Genomic DNA, 19,851 nt, shown 5'->3' on the forward strand with positions numbered 1-19,851 from the left:
ATCCTTCCATTGCTATGGAAACCCATTGGGAGATCATGGGCAACTCACTCTCTCAGCTTCAGAGAAAGGCAAAGACAACTCCATTCTAAACAAATCTTGACATGAAAACTCCATGATAGGATCACCTTAGGGTCATCATAAGATGGAAATAACTTGAAGGCACATAATCATACACTTTTGAAACATGTCTTGTTGGGAGATGCAGTTTGTGATCCTAAACACAATTATTAATTATGACTTCCTATTGGACATTGTGACAGTTACCTTTGGTGGAAATTATTTTCATATAATTTGAACAAGTAGTCTAAAAGCACAGGAAGTAAGAAGTAAAGGAGATTTTTTTACCTGGATTGAGATTGATAATGCATAGGCTTATAAATGTTGTTGGACCTCTGATTTGTAGATTAATTTCTAGGCACAATGTAGAAGCCAGTCTGTAGATTTATATATTTCCAGTTTTGAATTAACAATTTCTTGAAGAGGACAAATGCAAGGAAACTTCATTGTGACTGGTAAAGCCAAGAGTAGCCTTCTCTGCAAAGAGAAGCCACAAAACCAAAGAGAATTTTTCAAACTGAGATTTTTTTTTTTTTACAATAGTAGAACCTGCAGACTTACACACAGAGAGACAATGGGCAGCTCTGAATGTGGACTGTGGGCCTGAGATTTTATTACATTGTGCTGTGAATGAGCGATGTGTGTGAAGACATCTACTGTGCTCAACCCCACATTTGTATCCCCCTCAAGATTCAAGTCCATTAAGGTTTTTTTTGAGATTTTCACCCACAAATGGCAGGTTGAGTGATACAGGTAACCTACCCATTCCTTGGCCAAAAAAGCAGCCCCCAAATATTTTAGAGAAGAGAAAGGGCAAAACCAGAGAAGGGAAGAAAAACAAATGAAATTTATGAGATTGCCCTACGTCAATAGTCGACTTGAAAGCACATAGAAATCAACTGAAATGATGCTGGGTATTGTTATCAAGAAATTACCCCACCCCCAACAATATGAGTTATAGCAAATAAGATATATTTGATATAACTCCACTGTTGTATGAGTTGTTCAACAGTGGAACTCTCTGCCTCGGAGTGTGGTGCAAGTTCCTTACTTGGAAACTTTTCAACAGGCTGGATGGCTACCTGTAAGGGATACTTTGATTGTGCTTTTTCTGCATGGCAGGGGGTTGGACTAGATGGCCCATGTGGTCTCTTCCAACTCTATTATTCTATGATTCTATGATTCTAAAATGTGGCTCCATTGAAAAATATAGTTATCCACATGATCAAGTAAACTTACATGAATGTCATCTGAATGTTGCTCCACCACACCTTTGAATCCCTTAACAATGCCTCCACACGCCTAACAATGGAACAAAACAGATGTCACAGAAGATGTCCAATGCTCTCTTTTGTCCTCTTTCTAGAAACTACTTAGGCTAATTAACATCAATTGTTTTACCAGCACATTGCATTGTCCTCACCCACGCTGGGAAAACTACCATCATTAACATCCATTTATTCACATTCTTTCTTTCCCTTCTCCAATGAGGCTGCAGATCCTAGCTAGCATTTTCAAGGTCCAATGGGAAACCAAGCAGACTCATATCTACTCCAATGAGGCTGCAAATCCTAGCCAGCACATTAATAGAGCAATGGGAGGGCAGTCCAGCAATTTTCAATTGTTTTGAAATGCTATAAATAATCCATGTGATCACAGTTGAGGTATGTTATTACTTTGAGCATTAGCTCTACTGATATCCTTTTGAAAATAAAGGACCTCTGCTTTTGCCTTCACACCCATCTGTGTTTCTTTCAACCTTCTAGCTGCTTAGCTCTCTGGCTTCTGAACCCTGGAGATTTTAGGGGAGCTGAAATCACATAACAAATTGATGCAATTCTACTTCCAGTATAGCTCCTTAACCACAGCTCCAACATGGACTGGCCCTATTGTCTGAATGCCCGATCACTGTCTCCCAAAGCTGTTACTCTACTCTCAACTCAAAAACTGAAAATTGAATGTTGGTAAACAACAAAGGAGATTTAAAGACGGGCTTAAAGCTAACCTTAAAAACTGTGGCATAGACATGGAGAACTGGGAACCCTTTGCCTTTAAGCATTCTAACTAGAGGTCAGCTGCTACCAACAGTGCTATGGAATTTGAGGAGGGGTGAATGGAGGGCAAAAGGGAGGAAAGTCTCAAGAGGAAGGGGCATTAAGACAACCCTTGCTGGGATTACCTTTCATCTGCAAATCGATGTCTTCACTGCAAAAGAATGGGTCTCTGCAGTCACCTACAGACCAACCACCAAGAACCTACTCTTGGAAGGCAAACATACTCAGCTATAGGCCTATGATGATGATGACTTCCAGTGTGTCTGAATATATTGCGAAAGCCTGGGGGGATGGGACAGTGGAGTAAAATGCAATTATGGTCTAAATAGTACACCCACTGTTGTTGGCAGCAGTTACAAAAGTGTAATGGTTAAAGAGAATTTGGCCAAAGCCTCCCCCAAAAGTCTTTGCTGAACTGTGAAGAGTAAGCAAAGCATTGCTCTAGACCTACAATTTCCTATATTCTGTTTCTGTTCAAATTCCCCAAAAGCAAACTGCTTGCTGGTGCCATCTGGCTTCACTGAATATAGACAAAGAGTTTGTGACAGGTCCAGGACTGCTGCTTACAAGACACAGAATCCTAGCCATCAAAGCATTTCTGAAATTAAAAGGAGCAGCTGGCACAGAACATGTATTTTATTTTTTTTATTATTAAAGTTGATTTACAGCTTGTCTTTCTCCTAACACAAGAAACAAGGTGGCTTACAAAAAAAAATACAGCTGAAATCTTATTGTACAGAAGTTGACTAAAGATTAAATTAGCAGCTATTGAAAGCACTGAGTTCAAAATTTTCAAGCATTCAACAATGGAGTTTATTGCATTAAGCCACTATCCCACACCATTCACACAATCAGGGACAGCAGCAACTTTCCGGTATCTTTTACACCTCAGAGCATTATGCAACTACCACCTTCATCTAACATGGAGAGCAAGCAAGGAAGAAATGGAGCCAACATAGCAAAACATCTTACTTCACAGAAGATGTTTGTCTCATTGAAGGTGTTCACTTTTTGAGGGGTTACCTCACCCAAACGCAGTTTAAAATGTGGTTTCAAAGTAAGAAATGAGAAGACAAGCTTTGACTTTGCCATTTTACAACAAATACCAGGACACCAAAATGAGCAGCCACGCAGATCACCAGTCACTTCTGTTTTGCATGTTTGTTCACATAATAATTGTTTAGAGCACCAAATTTATATTAGGCATTCCCATAACTGTCATTCCCCACTGACATTTCCCAGATTTCCCCAAACAACAGGGTCAAGTTGGTTGGAGTGTTCTAGAAATGATTATCAATAGCCAAATGTTATGCAGATCTGTGTCCTAATTTCCCTCCCCTTTACTTTAAGTGATGTCATTCCTCATTTGGCAATGCACAATTGACTGCCCTAGAAACCCTAATTTTACATTTTAATGCCTCCAGAGTGTTTGTGATCATGTTTAAGATGATGGCTTCTGTTCAGTTGCTTGCGGAAGCTACCAGGCATTTGATTCAGAGCCAGAAGGAAAAAGCATAAAAAATCTTAAGATGTATGTTTGGCCTAGCTCACAAACTTCCTTCCTTCCTTCCTTCCTTCCTTCCTTCCTTCCTTCCTTCCTTCCTTCCTTCCTTCCTTCCTTCCTTCCTTCCTTCCTTCCTCTGAAAGGAGGCTAGAGCTAATGAAAAAAGAAGCCATCATTGCTCCTAACAAAGCTATATTGGAAGAGATTAAAATGACAGTTCCCCAAGCCACTCAATACATTTCCAGACTGGGACAAAGCCAAACCTCCTCCAGACCCAACTAATGTTATCGTGTAGGTGAACATTTTGAAACATGTGAGGGTGACCTGATGTGGTCGGGTTTTCCCTTTAAAGGACAAAAGTCCACTACTAAAAGATAAATTGGTTTTTCTGAGCTAAAAGTCTGTTTTTGCCACTGAACATGGAAAGACTCCATAGGGCAATTTGTATAAGCTCAAACTGAAGCTGGACCTGTTTTCTGAATGATGTGGGGATAGATCGAATCTTAAGAGCATTCATCACCACCATCCCCCAATGAAAACGAATTATGTCTGGGTTTTTTTTTGTTTTTGTTTTTGTTTTGTTTTTTGCCATCACTGCTCCTAGCTCACCACAGAGCTCCAAGTGAGCTTCTGGCTGTCAAGGCCATCCTGTGCTGACATCAGCAAATGAATCCACATGATCAGTAAAAATGTGGAGAGATTTGCTCTCTTTCTTCCTGGTTGCATATGTGTTCCTGCTGAGGTCAACATGGCATGCTCACAATGCCCAACAACTCACATGGAGTTCTGTGGTCAGCTGAGAGCAGTGGCGGCAATGTAAATGGTGAGGTAGACTCCTTTTAGCCACTGCAGCAGATTAGACAGTGTGTGTGACTAATGCATTCCCTCTAGCTTGTATGTTCTTGTGTATTATTCCTGATAAGTAATGTTTTTCCATCTTAAGCACTTCTGATATTTTTTAGCCATTCATGTCCTGCTTACTATTTGTGAAATGTGGAAAAGTATATGCCTCTCCTATGGTTATGTTGGCTGGGAGTGCTGGATACATGCTCCATCAACATCTGGACAGTCATTCATTCACCATTGCTGGTCAACAGAAAACTCTGTGTTGAGAATTATGAATTTGAAGGTATACCCAGAAACTTCTTTTGCTCTTTTACAACAAAATGCCCAATCATTTTTAAAACTTAGACATTTGTCAGGAGTATTCTCTACAAGTGGAGAAGGTATTCTGTGATGATGCTCTGACACATTGACTATTATTGCCTGGGGTTTCACCCAGAGCTCATGCCTATACTTTGACATCTGAAGATATTTATGAAAGTATTTGGACACTGTGTATCTTTTGCTAATGCTCAGTTTGTGTACCGTTCTGACATACCTGTTTGAATAACATGGATTCTAGTTTTGATTATTCAGAATTAAAGATGGATAGCTTCATAAACTTCATTCATGCAGACAAAAATAATTTTACAATTTTTCCTCACTGTGAGAAAGACACCAAAAACTTTGTAGTTTTTGAAGTTTGTTTACCATCCTGTGTACAAAAAAAGGCATGTGCTCTTTTTCTTCAAGTTTCATGTTCAGAAACAGTAGAAATAAATATTTGTGCAAATAAATGTTTTTTGCTGAGACATCAGAAGCTTGTTTTCTGGTTTTCATTTTTTGCACACACAATAATAAATGTACATTTTTTCATGCAGAAAAAAATCCCAGCTGCAAACATTCTCTCACATCAAGGATTGTCATCAGTTTCCCAGCACCTGAGAAACCATTTTTCCAATCATTTTCCCATTGGCTTCATACAGTCAGCCATTCGTTCTGCCCCTATGAATTCAACCAACCACAACTCAAAAATAGTTGAAAAAGAATTCCAAAATCAAAGCTAAATTTTGCCACATGGCAAGAACCATGCTGGTATGTAGATATACCCTGCTGTAGCCTCCCACCATTTCACAGATCTTCATGCTTTCTCACTCACTCATTTGAGTTGTTTACCATTTTAAAGAGAAGGAGAAGGAAGATAAATAATAATATATACCTTATCATGGTTTCCAGTCAAAGGAGGCTCACAGGAATTTTCAGCTGAATGCAATTTGGAGCTTCGTCACAACTTTCCTCTGAATGCCTGACTGAGCTAGATTGGTCAAAGATTATTGAGAAAATCAATCCAATGTGCAACATGGTCACTGGTAAAATAACCTTGTGTGATTTCAAGGTAAAGTGATGGTTGATGAAATATCCCAAAGGTTTGGAACAAATATTGAGACACTGATAGATAGTATAACGAATTTGTCATTCTAACAGATGCAATTTCCTTCTCACAGTACAAAAAATTAACAACTGAAGGTACTTGTTTGCTGTCCATTGATGCCTCAATAATTGGAAAGATTCTGTGTTTATTTAACACTGTGTATTTGCTGAAATAAAAAAGAAAGCAGGAACTCCAAAGCCATTCTTTCACATTAATTTGCATTCATAGTACCATTTTGTATGCCAAGTTTCAGCATGATGCAAATTAAGACGACTGAGTTATGAACTCGTGCCCAAGTAGGTTTACAATGGAAATGGCAGTGAATCCCTAATTATAGCATCATAAAGACGAAACTGTAAACACAAGATGTTGCAAAGGCAAGTAGCGGATGCATCTATAACTTGGAGTTTGTTATAATTGTATCATTTATCTAAGAGGGTGGTCTTTTTCATGTATGTGAGCCATCATTTTTAGTTTATTGCTCTTTTACAGTTGCACATTTGATTAGGAAAAGTGCAAATTTGTCTACTGATCAGAGAAGGTTAGAGAGCTGAGAAGAATCACATTTTCTATTTCCTAAGTTACAATAAGATATCAGTGTGAGAGGCAAGTGGCAGGTTGTGGCTTCCATGTTTTGGGGTGCTCACTTTGGGTCTGGTCTGAATGCTTAACCTATATGTTATGTGTTGTGTGTTAATGTTAAAGTTCAAACTAAAACTCAGAAGGAATTTTCCAGACCATTGGCATGGAAGTCACCAGATACTACTATTGAGAAATGCAACAAACTTTCCTGGAAAAAAAAAACAATGGAAAATAAATTGATGTTCAAAGGGGGTGGGGTACCATTGCCTTCTTCTGGGGCTAAGAGAGTATAACTTGTCCAAAGTCACCCATTCAGTTTCCATAACTGAGTAGAGGTTTTAACACTGATTCCCTATCCTAATCCAACACTTTACTACATTACACTGACTCATACCTTGTAAGAATTTTTGGTGGCAGTATACATTTCTGTGGTCATTTTGTAGCCTTAATGAGATGTGTAGGTTAGGCATGAAAAACCATCTTACAAGGCCGATCCATTTCCAGAAGCCCAGAAATGCCCTTAAATCCGTTCACTATCATCTCAGTCTATTAATAAGAAAGCAAATTCATGCTGCTCTGCAAATCATTTCTATGCATTTTAAGCTGATCACATCCCTGAGAAGCCAGTCTCTTCCCATAGTACTATTACAGAGCATTATTGGAAGCCAAATTATTATCCACTGCTGCACCGTCCATCATTTCCTAGAGACCATAAACACATAAGACATAATCTCTATGAAGAATGAAAAGGGGACTGGGAAAACTCAGTGAATGGAATTTGGTTTTAACAGTCCCTGTAAAATAACATCTGCTCCTTGTTTTCATTCTAAATGGGCTTTTTTAGATTACTGCAGGGGACAGTACTGGTTGTAGCAGGTAATCTATTCAAATCATTAATGTGCTTCTTCTCATTCAGGTATACATGTGCACATATGCACATACCTGGAAATAACCACTACAAATAACTTGTAATTCTAATACATTTATTTTTCTAATAAGCAACCTATTACTATATTATGTTAGGATTACAACTCAATGAGAGTTTTTTATCGTATCAGAAGCAACTTGAGAACATACTGCAAGTCGCTTTGGGTGTGAGAGAATTGGTTGTCTACAAAGATGATGCCCAGGAGATGCATGGATGTGTTACCATCCTGTGGGAGGCTTCTCTCATGTCCTCACATGGGAAGCTGGGACTGACAGATAGGAGCTCATCCCATCTCGTGGATTCAAACTGTTAACGTTCAGGTTAGCAGTTCAGCCAGCACAATGGTTTAACCCATTGCACCACCACAGCTCCCAATGAGAGATCATTTAACTCCTTTGATAATGTAACTGTAATTTAAGAAATTTTATAGTTATAGGTGTGTGGCCATTACTCACTGAGAACATTACTGCACAAGGTCATAAAAGCTTTTACTGCCATGACTCAATGCTATGGAATTGTGGGAGCTGTAGTTTTATGAGACCTTCTCTGCCATGAGTACTGGTGTCTGACTAAACTACACATCCCAGGATTCCATAGCATAGAAACATGGCAGCTAAAGTGGTATCATATTGCATCAGTTCTACAGTGTAGATCAGTGATTCCCAAAGTGGGCGCTACCGCCCCCCCGGTGGGTGCTGGAGCGATCCAGGGTGGCGGTGATGGCATCTATTAGGACACGGGGCAGGGCCAGAGGAGAGGCGGGGCCTCTTCCCAAGAGCGCGAGACAGGGCTGAGCCTCTGTACCTCCCCTGAGAGGCCTTTTTGGACTAAAGGGAAGGGCTAGGGGTTGGAGTGGGGCCTTTTCCCAAGAGCCTCTGTATGCCTCCCCTGAGGCGCTTGTTAGAACACGGGGAGTGGGGTATAGAGGTTCAGCCCCATCAGACACTTGGGAAGAGGCCCCACCCCCTCCTCTAGCCCCATCCTCTGTATCCTGGCAGGTGCTGCAGGACAGGGATAGAAGCTCAGCCCTGTCTCAGAGGTTGTAACTCTGCCCATCTCAGTCCTGGCCTCCCATTTGTGGTCCCACCCACCTCCCCCTCCCAGCCCTGCATCTTGGACTGGGGAGAGGCTCAGCCCCGCCCTCTTGAGCAGGAACCACACCCACCCCTCTAAGCCATGCACCCCTTTCCAGGGGGCACTAATATTTTTTTCTGGAAAGGGGACAGTAGGCCAAATAAGTTTGGGAACCACTGGTGTAGATGCACCATTTCTAGAGAGCCAGAGCACACCAGGACAGCCACTCTCCCTATGATTTGGTTGAAAGTGATTTCAAAAAGCTGATCAAACTTTCATCTTTGCACACCAGCTTGAATTTAATTCCACCCAACCTTTGCATTGCCCCTCTTTGATGTTCCACTTTTTACCAGAAGAACGGCAAAATTCTGATATTTGAGTCATTCTCATGAAACTTCACCATTCTGTGGCTTCGTTGCTGAGCGAGTTCACATCACTTCCACATTTTCCCAGTACAGAAGCTCTGTTTAAACATCTTCCGAGAAGTAGAGTCAATCTAGGTCAATGACTCTTAAGAACAATGGAGAAATGTGTTACTTTTTAAAAATAAAATGATACAATCCGCATTTACAGGTTTGACTTTTGCAGATTTGATGTAAATGTTATCTCCAGTGATCTTATCATATACGCCACTGGAATTGCCACGGATTGTGGCCAAACTGGCAGTGCTTGTCGAGGGGCATGGGGAACCCATCACCCTATGCCCCGCATTGCTCGACTCACTAGTAAACCCATCCCACAGGTGAAGCGTCGGCCACCCGGCTTCCCCCCATTGTTGCTGGTGCAACATGGAAACTTCCCATTTTGCAGTCACGGCGGGATATGCAGGTTCTGCTATAGTTTAGCCATGGAGCCCCACTGAAAATAGTATTATGCTGTGGGATGGGTGCTGGCAGACTCTGTGGCTAGACTATCTCTGAACCAACGTATGTGTCCTGTTTTGTCTTTCAAGAACAGCCTTAAAACAATGTGGTAAGCAAACGAAAACAGCTTTATTTCAGCAAAACATAAAGAACAGCACACTCAGTGGAATAATGCAAAAGAAAGCAAGGAAGTCTTAGGGCAAACACAGTTCCTAGTCTCTGATAAATTCCCAAATCAAATAGCAGTCTAACTTCAGACAAAGAAACACCAATAAATCTTTAGGAGCAGTTCCCCAGATGCAGACTCGAAGCAGGCACAAGGGGAGCGAAGGCTTAGGCATTAGAGTCAGTTTGTTACTAGCAAAAGCTGACTGCACCTTCTTCTGCTTTATAGCCCTGAGTTCCCTCACAGCTGCTATGGCAGTTTCCAATTACTCAGCCGCATTTCTGGCAGCTATTCTAGCTGAACAATGTCTCTGCTTTGTTTCCTTTCACCTCTCCTTGCAAAATCTCCTCCTCAGATTCCAACTCACCCTCAAATTCATAAACACTTTCTGAAGAAGAGGGATCCCTAACAGTATGTCGCCAAAACAAGCCTCATCTGATGAAGTCATAGGACTTTCAATCTAACTTTAGGGTCAGCTTCTGCTGGAGGATGAGTATAGAGTTGTGCTGGAGGATGTAGAGTTTTTCCCTCAGATAAAAAAACTAGCATTTTCCCAATTTTTTGGAGGGGGCTGCACCCTCAACCCCAGTGATTACAGGGGGCTAACTGTTAACAGAGACAAACTTCCTTTGAAGACATTTGAGTCATTACGGTAATTCTTTTTTAAAAACATTTATTGAACTGGTATATCTAAAAGAAAGTACATGTAAGTGTGAACATCATCAATCAAAATGATAATAGAAATAACAATAATAACAAATAGGATGCATTCCATGAGTAAAGCGGAGTTTTAATTTTAGTTTCATCAATCATTCATATCAAGTGATGAAACTTTGGGGTTTTTATTGACAGCAACGTGACTGTTCAGGTATAAAATGTCATTCCAAAGTTCAAGAAGATGTATGATGCCTTGCCTGTTGTCTCTGTTTTGACAAATTCAATAAATGTTAAAATAACTTCCCATTTTCTGTATACATGCATTCTCCAAAGCATAAGAACAGCAACCCGAGAAGGATTTTGTGTGTTGCAGGTTTACAATCAGGTGCTGAGGGAAATGATTGGGAATGTGAGATGTATCTGTCCCTCTGGCAAGCAAACATACAGCTTCTTGTTTTCACAGCTGAGCATTTGGGCTTTTTTTTAAAACCTACATATGAAGTATCATGTTTTTAAAGAGGTACTGGCATCATTCAGGTCTTCTTGGAGCAGATGCATTGTGTTCATTCATGGTCTCAGTACCCAAATACTGCTCTCCCCTATATCTTATATTTGCAGTAGATGTACAAAGAGGTGGTTTGGTAATCTTCTTATATTCCTTTCCCTCCCAATTCATATTTCTGTTGCAGGAACTGCTTAAAAATTGCTCTGTATTTCAACTTTCCATTGACTGTTTCATTTCCTTACCACCAACAATGAACTGGCATATTACCCCGTTCACCTTAAAGCATCTCAAAACTTGGACAGAATCAGTTGCTATTTTTTTGAAGTTTTCTTAATGTAATACAATGGATTTTGTTATGCATGAATTCCTTTCCTTCCCTACTTACCATGTTTTCTGGGGCCAAAAGCTTTGAGGGAGGAACCCCTTTCTCAAGGAGTGATAACCCTAACTTTGATCAAGCACTGTATTCACCTTCCTAGCTGCAGCTTATTTTTATGTACATTATAGCCCTTGTATCCATGGGACTGAGATCTGCTGTTTCATTTATCCATGCATCATAAAATATGTCATCTCTAGGCATTAAGGAGCCCCAGTGGCGGAGTGTGTAAAAGCACTGAGCTGGAGACCGAAAGGTCCCAGGTTCAAGCCCTGGGAGTGACGTGAGCGGCCGCTGTTAGCTCCAGCTCCTGCCAACCTAGCAGTTCGAAAACATGCCAATGTGAGTAGATCAATAGGTACCGCTCCAGTGGGAAGGTAACGGCACTCCATGCAGTCATGCCGGCCACATGACCTCGGAGGTGTCTCCTACAGACAATGCTGGCTCTTCGACTTAGAAATGGAGATGAACATCAACCCCCAGAGTCAGACATGACTGGACTTAATGTCAGGGGAAACCTTTACCTTACCTAGGCATTTTCTAGGTCCTGGAGAGCAATATTGTTACATATGGTAAGGCTGAGGCAAAGCAGGACAAATGTGTTCCTGTTGTTGTGTAATGGTATCATGTTATAATGCCCATTGTGTCACAACATTCTATTTTGTGGGTTTTTAAAGGACAGACCTTTATGGGCAACAGACTATTCTTCTGAAGATAAACTACACAGAAGAAAGCAAAAAACCCCTTTTTTGCTGCCCAGGACTGGATTTTATGGGTTTAATTTTGGAGGACAGGCAGAAAGTTGTTGGTTGAACATTTGGAGAAACTGCTTGAGTAATTGGACAATGGAACCAATTACCAGAGGGTAATTTCACTCCTCAGAGGAAATTGAGCAGAAGCTAGAGGTCCATATTTTTGTGATGTTCTTGTGCTGTACTTCTTGCCTTGAGCTTGCTGTTGGACAGCTTTGTAAAGTATTTTTGGACATGAAATTAGAATCCCCCGGCCAGCTGGCCATGTTGACAGGGGATTTTCAGAGCTGAAATCCAAAGAAGAAACTGTTCCAGCCTCTGGATGAGTGGAGATGGTTAAGGGTTCTCCAACTCTATAATTTTATCATACCATCAAAAAGTATATGGCATTATAATGACAATGCATTTCAGCAAAGTCAGTTATTCTTTTTGCTATCAGATGTGGGGGAATAATGAGGAAAACTCAGGTGGTGACCATTAGGCCAAGTAAGGGAGAGCCAAGATGAAGAAAAAGTTTCTTCAACCAGTGACATTTTTGAAGCTGCAAATCTATTAAACTCTTAGAAATTTCAAGGAAAAGCAGATTAAGCATTTCCAGAACATTTGACCACATCATTGGCTAACTGGTGATTCTTACTACTAATGATAACAATCTGAAATGTAAGGCAAAAGTTCAGTGTTGCTCAGTGCTTGCTCAGTAATTTTCTATTATAGCTTAATGACCACTATTTAATTATTGGTTAATATATATCTCCAGTTTTTTCCTATAATTTATTATATGCTGCTGCATGCTGTTGCATAGTAGCATTTCTAAAGCTGTTATTAAGGTGAAGGGTTAATTTAGAGTCAAACTGCTTGGTTTAAGTATTGGACATCTGGACCAGCACTGTGTCATTAAATAGACTGCTATCTTCATTCTTGATCCCAAACTGGAACTGGTCTCCCCATCAGTAAGCAGACATTTTCCCTCAATCTGCCAGGGACTGGCACCATATTTGTGCCAATTGGCTACAATAATTTCTTCCCACCCAAGAAATTCTCTAGAAATTGGCAGCTGATGGTTTATGGGCCAGTAGGAGTCCTTCCAGATTACTTTGAGGAGTACTGATCTAACTCATTTCTTGATATTTCAAAAGACATTATTTCTTACCATTATGTAGTTTTGTAGTTACAGATCCACCACCTACTACAACATCATCATATGGGCTAATTTGCCAGCTGTATGCTACTTGCTCTCCCCTTTTACCATGGAGCACATTACACAATGTACATCTACTTCAGGTGGGGCTCCATGGCAAAAGGGGAGAGGAAGTGGCATAAGCTGCTGTAGTGATAACACAGGAGGCTTCCCGTGTTCCTTTGCAACAATCGGGAGAAGCCGGACAGTGGACATATCTTAATTCTTATTGTTACAGCCTTGTTTACTGGCAGGAGAGTACTAGAAACATTATCCTGCTGCATCCAGATGTGAAGGGGCTGCTGGGAAGGGAGGTTGAATGTATGGGTCAAGGATTTTATTTGATTCTACAATTTGTAAGTAAATATAGACAATGTAGGATTAGACCATTATGTTTACACGGTGAGCAGAATCTTAAGTACGCATGTTTAAAAATAAAGTCCCCTGGGGTTAGTGCTAGCTTATTCCACAATAAGCATGCATAAAATTGTCATCTTAATAGCTGGGTTAATTTTTCTTTTGTTCTAGGAAGAATCAACATCACAAGTATGTGCTTCATCTAAGATATTTATGAGACTGAGAAAGGTCACAAAATCTTTCATCTATGCATAAAAATGCTATCATGCAACCTTCCTTTGAATTAATTGATAATTGTGTGTCTTTACTCATAGCTTGAGGCACCCACAAAAAATAACACAAAAATGAAGAATGGAAAAAAGAAGCTTGTAGACATCCAGAGACATTATGAGCCATCTATTTTTTAAAGACATTATTGCCATGGTCTCTTGCCAAACTAACCCATCAAGTAGTTCACTCAGACAAAAGGTTTCAAATGTTGCCAAATAGGGAAAAATGAATAAACTGAATATGTAATTGAGCTTGAAAGCTAATGAAAAGCCAGTGTTTAACCTTTATTTATTTGGGTTTATATTCTAAATACAGTTGAAAATGTTAGCTTTGCACATTGCAACAAACAAAACTTTGTGTTAATGTTCAGATTGATCTTTGCATTAGAATATATATTTGTAAAATATAAAGGGCAGCCAAATTGTGATTTCCATTCTATATCAGGTACCTACTGACTTTAAAAGTTGTCTGATGATTTTATATAAAACATTTTTTTTGCATTTATCTCTTTAAAATTATGCACGATTTTTACTACTAGGAGAATAAACTTATAGTATTTGAAGAATACACAATGATACCTTGACATATGAGTTTAATTCGTTCTCTGACCAAGCTTGTAACTCAATTTGTTCATATGTCAAATCAAATTTCCCCATTGAAATGAATTGAAATGCTATTAATTCATTCCAGTCCCCCCAAAATCACACCAATTTTTAAAGTGTATTTACCTTCAATGATAATATAATAATAATAATAATAATAGTAATAATAATAATAATAATAATAATAATAATAATAATAATAATAATAATAATAATACTTTATTTATACCCCGCCACCATCTCTCCAACGGGGACTCGGGGAGGCTTACATGGCGCCCGAGAAGATGCTGGCAGAGGTGAAAGAGACCACTTTACTCCCCCTCCCGGTCCCATCCCAGCTCCACTCATGATTGGTGAGCCAGGAGCAACTCCACGGGTGTGAAGTGTAGGTTGCACAGTGGTGCTTAGCTATTGCTGCCACTGTCTGTGTCTGTTGATGTCTGCATGTGAGGGGAAGGGGTATTTCATCTCCCCTGTCAATCAAGGACTCCTGCCAGTAAAACAGACCCCTCCCAGTCAGTTGGGTTTCTTTGGGGTTTTTCTGCTAGATTTTAAAATCAGAATACGCACTCGAGTTTTTTTTTTGGGGGGGGGGGGACAGCTACGTGTGCAATGGCTGCCTCTCATGCATTGTTTCAGCCAAAATGGCAACGGAGGCGGCAGCAATGATGGCCTTTGAGGCCTCCAGAGGGCTTTGTGAAAGGAGCTCATAACTCAGATATCGGCTTGTGTTTTCAAAGCCAAAAATTGAAGTAGCAGCGACTAATATCTTGGAAAACTCATAAGTTCATGCACTCATAAGTCGAGATTTCACTGTATGTTAAGCTCCTAAATTTGATTCTTAAATCCAGATGAGTAAGGGTTAGGGTTAGGGTGAATGCCATTTTCATCAGGGTTTTTTTTTGGGGGGGGGTGCTCTCAACTTTTGGCATCTTTAGGGAAACATTGGGTGAAATCCAGTGGTCAAGAATACAAAAAAAAGGAGAGTTCATGGTGGGTGGAAATTTCTTAAAGATGAGCTTTTGAAAGTTCAAACAGTTCAAGTGAGGAAGAAACGTGGGAGGTGTCCAAAGAAGCCAGGATAGATATCTAAAGAACTTTCTATGGAGCTAAAACTTAAAAAGGCAAATTGTTCAAAAAATAAGGAAAGGATGAAAATTACTAAAAAGGAATTCAAATTAATAGCCAGCTCACATAGGGAGAAAGTCAGAATTGCAGAACAAGCTCAGGCTTCTTAGAGGGTTTAAAAACAGAAAAAGGTGGGTGGGGGGGTTTGTTATCTCCACAGCAAAAGAGGAATTGAGAACATGATTGGGTTACTGCATGAAGAAGATGGGAAAACACTCACAGAGACAAACGAAAGGCAGAACTATTCAATAAATCCTTTGGGTCATCAATTGAAATAAGCTGAGAACAAAAGTGAAAAGTCGAAGGTGGGGAGGAAAACTAGGACATTTTCCAAAGAAGCTTTAAAATGGGATGATGGAGGATTGATTGAAACTGTCCCTGACAAGTCAGGAAAGTTGGAGGGTATTCAAAGCATACTTGAAGAATGATAAGATTTTGCGAATCTATTTTTCTTACACTATTTTTGAGAGCTCAAGAACTGACCATTAGAGAGGAAAGACATCAAAAGTTATTTATTGTGTTTGACCATGATGCACATGATCAACAGCCATAAATATCAGTTAGTGCTCCTAAATTACAGTTCTTCACTGTTCAGAACTCTTCACTATTTCCAAGAAGTATGTGATGTGAAAATTACCTTCTATTACCTAGGACATAACCTGCTCTGATTTCATTATGCTAGAGCTTAAAAACGAAATATGCTACACCTTAAAAAGTATATTTGGAAAATATGAGTAATGTGAACAAGTTCACAACCCAAATAACACTTTATAAAAACCAAAGAAGTACAATATAATTGTTATGTTTTTGTATCCCATGGCCTAATCTCACGAGTTATTTTTTTATGCATCTGAGTCTTGTCCGGTATTTGTCAAATCAAACCAACCAAACAATCAATCAAACAATAACATTTTGCATACTCTAGATTAAAAAATTATAGCTAAGTAAAATAAAAGCTATACAAATAATTAGGATAGTAAAAATTATATGTGGTCTCCAGTAGGAAATTTAAAAAATTGCAATTATGACTTGTCCCTGGTTGCCGATTTTTCTCTTTTTTTTCAGGATGTATTTTTAAAAATGAAGTTGAATAGACATCTGTCAGGAATACTTTAATTTCAGTAGTGAAGGTTGGACTAGATGAAACTTAGGTTCTCCTTCAGCTGCACAATTCTGTGCATCTATAATAAATGGACTTTGTCAAGGAAGTAATAGCTTTCAACACAAATCCAGTGTCCAGTTTCCAAATATACAGAGGTTAGCAGCGACTACTAAATGTGGCTATCTGTCTTACTTTATACAATCACTCTCCTCTTCAAAAATAGCCCTGATTCAAGTGCAGTCCATACTAAAAAGAGGACATGGAAAAGCATTTAGAAAGAGAAAAGGAATCTTGAATTCATACATCACCGCAACTAGCAGAGAGTAGACTGAGGTACATACAATCTGTTTCTTGTTTGTAGTAAGATGAACTGTGATTCTATTTCAGCTATAGAACATATTAGGGATGTCATCACATGAGTTGCGGAAAACCGGGTGCAGGAGGGATCATCTTCTTAATGCAGTGTATGGTCCCATTGCATTTGTAAAAAATCATTTCGTTTTTCAAATCCCATCACACACTATTGTGTTTCAATCATTTCTCCTGAAATGTTCCGTGTTATGTTCCATCACATGAGCAACTCCTGCACCCCCCCCCCCCCCGCACACTCTGCATTCTTTTTTAAAAATCAGGGAAAACTTCACAATGCTGGTAGTTCAAACACCCATTCCTGCATGTCAACACAGGCAAACCTGACAGATATCATCTCATGTGGAAGGAAGTGATTTCTCCTGATTTCAAGTGCATCAGGAGCTCAGATGAAGATCTCTCCCCTCCCTGCCCCCCCGTTTCTCTATACTTCTTACACAGTTCACTGACAAAATACCACAGATGATAGCCAGAAGTATGTTTGTGTAGTATGATGGGCTCCGAGGTACTTCGTCCATGAAATGAAGTCCTAAATGTGGAGTTACATCTGTAAGTTTCACACACATCTTTGTTCTCTTTTTCACCCTTTTTACTATTACATTTGCTATTACATTTCCTCTTTTCTGACTAAGCAAGGATAATAATAATAATAATAATAATAATAATAATAATAATAATAATAATACTTTATTTATACCCCGCCACCATCTCCCCGTGGGGACTCAGGGCGGCTCACAACGTTACAAAAGTAACAGCACAAATACATTAAACAATATACACAGTTTAAAACACAAGAAGATGATAAAACAGAAGTTAAAACAAAGGTTTATATAACAGTAATAATATCAAACAACCACCAATGCAAATCCATCAATTTCAAAGGTGGTGTGTGTGTGGGGGGGCGACAATAGCAGCAATATAAGATAAAATCATTAGATTAAAATACCCCGATGAAAGGAGCCTAATAACCTTCAGGATAGAATTATAATGAGGCTGGTCATCTGATGGCTGTTTCTCCAAAGGCCAGCCCAAACATCCAGGTTTTCAATTGTTTCTTAAAGGATGGTAGGGAGGGCACCAACCTAATCTCCCTGGGGAGGGAGTTCCAGAGCCTAGGGGCCACAGCCGAGAAGGCCCTCTCTCTCGTCCCCACCAGACGTATCTGTGAGGAAGGCGGAAGTGAGAGGAGGGCCTCCCTGGAAGATCTCAGAGAGCGCGTAGGTTCATAGGGGACGATGCGGTCACGAAGATAGGCAGGTCCTGAATGGTGACCCAGCAGTTACCCAGTACCATAATCAACAGGGATCTAGGAGTCTTATCCTGAACATGAGTCAATAGTGTGATGTGAGAACTGGTCTTGTCGACCAGTGATTTTTCCTAGGCAGGAGGCATTTGAACATCTTTCTCCAGGCTGAAGAGTAATATCTATCCAAAGCCCTTTGTCGCACAGTCCCTGTCCCAGTACAAACAATTCTTTTCCTACTAAGGTTTTCTCAAAATGAGCCATCAAAATGATCCCATGGCCTGAGCATTCCAAGTCACAATGGAAGCAGTTTTGATGGGAATTCACTGGGAAATGTATCCCATTTTAAGTGGCAAAACTTCCTGTACAGGAGAATTCCCTCCTTTCTTTTCATCCTTAACGTAGTACATTTCAAGCTAATTATGTATAAAGTTTGAGATGTACTACGTTTGTTTATTTAAATTGTTACTTTAATCTATTGAGTCTGTCTTTGTTATAAGTTACTATTGGAATTGAATGCCACTGTATTTTATTTTGTTGGAAGCTGCCCTGAGTCCCCTCGGGAAGATAGAGTGGGCTATAAATAAAGCATTATCATCATCATCATCATCATCATCATCATCATTATCATCCAGTTTGGGTACTAACATTTACATTGAAGATGGAGCCAGCATCTTCTCCTGTCCCAGAAATTAGGACACAGAACCATGGATGCAAACTAAAGGAAAAAAGATTCTACTTAGGAAGAGCTTGCTTATGGTAAGAGCTGTTCTGCAGTGGAATATGCTGCCTCAGAGCGTGTTGGAACCTCCTTCTCTGAAAATTTTAAGCAGAGGCTGGGCGGCCATCAGTCGGGGGTACCTTGATTATGTGTTCCTACATGGCAGATGTTGGACTGAATAGCCCTTAGGGTCTCTTCCAAATCTATGATTCTATAAGCAGTGAATGCTGAAACTGTTTTCAAGATGAACCATCAGTAAAAACTGGATGAAATTAAATTCCTACAGATATTGAAGAGTTATTCAGACAACTATTTCCCTGTCAATTTCCCTCCACCCCACAAAAAAACAAGCTTGACTCTCAAGAAAAACATACAATTACCACAAAGATGATATCAAAACACACATCTCCCATGAACTCAGAGCAGCAGTAGTCTCACATCAGCTATACCCATAGTCCCAGTTCAATATGATTCTAGTGCAGAGTACATGAATATCAAAAATGATACAAAAGTGCAAAGTGTGTGTATGTATCTGTGTCTCTTTAATAGATTTGAATATATTTTGCAGAGGGGGAGTTGGAAAAAAGTATTTCTTTTTCACACTTGTCCAAAAATGGTAAAGAAGGCAGCAATTTTTTTATGTAATCCAAGATTAGCTGGTGAAACAGCTGACATACATGAAACCCAAAAGAAAAATATGTAAGAAGATAATAGAGCATATCAGCTAAATTTCTATGCCTATTAGTAATATCTATGTGACATCCATGTGGTTGTCTTCTATGCGTTATTCATAGTTTTTAGAATGGAGGGTGGGGGATGAGGACACTTTGGTCCTTCAGATATTTTAGAAGTATAGTCAAACAGTAAAAGGTTGTTAAAGTTGTAGCTGAAAACATCTAGAGGACCTAAGATTTAGACTCATTTGCTTTCAACAGTAAAATTGTGGGTTCCCTGCCCCATTTCCCTCTCCAGATCCAACACTTACCTCTATCTCTGCCAGGCCATAGTTCAGTAGTTCTCAACCTGTAGGTCCCCAGGTGTTTGGCCTACAACTCCCAGAAATCCCAGCCAGTTTACCAGCTGTTAGGATTTCTGGGAGTTGAAGGCCAG

Source organism: Anolis carolinensis, chromosome 3, assembly GCF_035594765.1.
Source record: "Anolis carolinensis isolate JA03-04 chromosome 3, rAnoCar3.1.pri, whole genome shotgun sequence".
In the NCBI taxonomy this organism is placed as follows: Eukaryota; Metazoa; Chordata; class Lepidosauria; order Squamata; family Dactyloidae; genus Anolis; species Anolis carolinensis.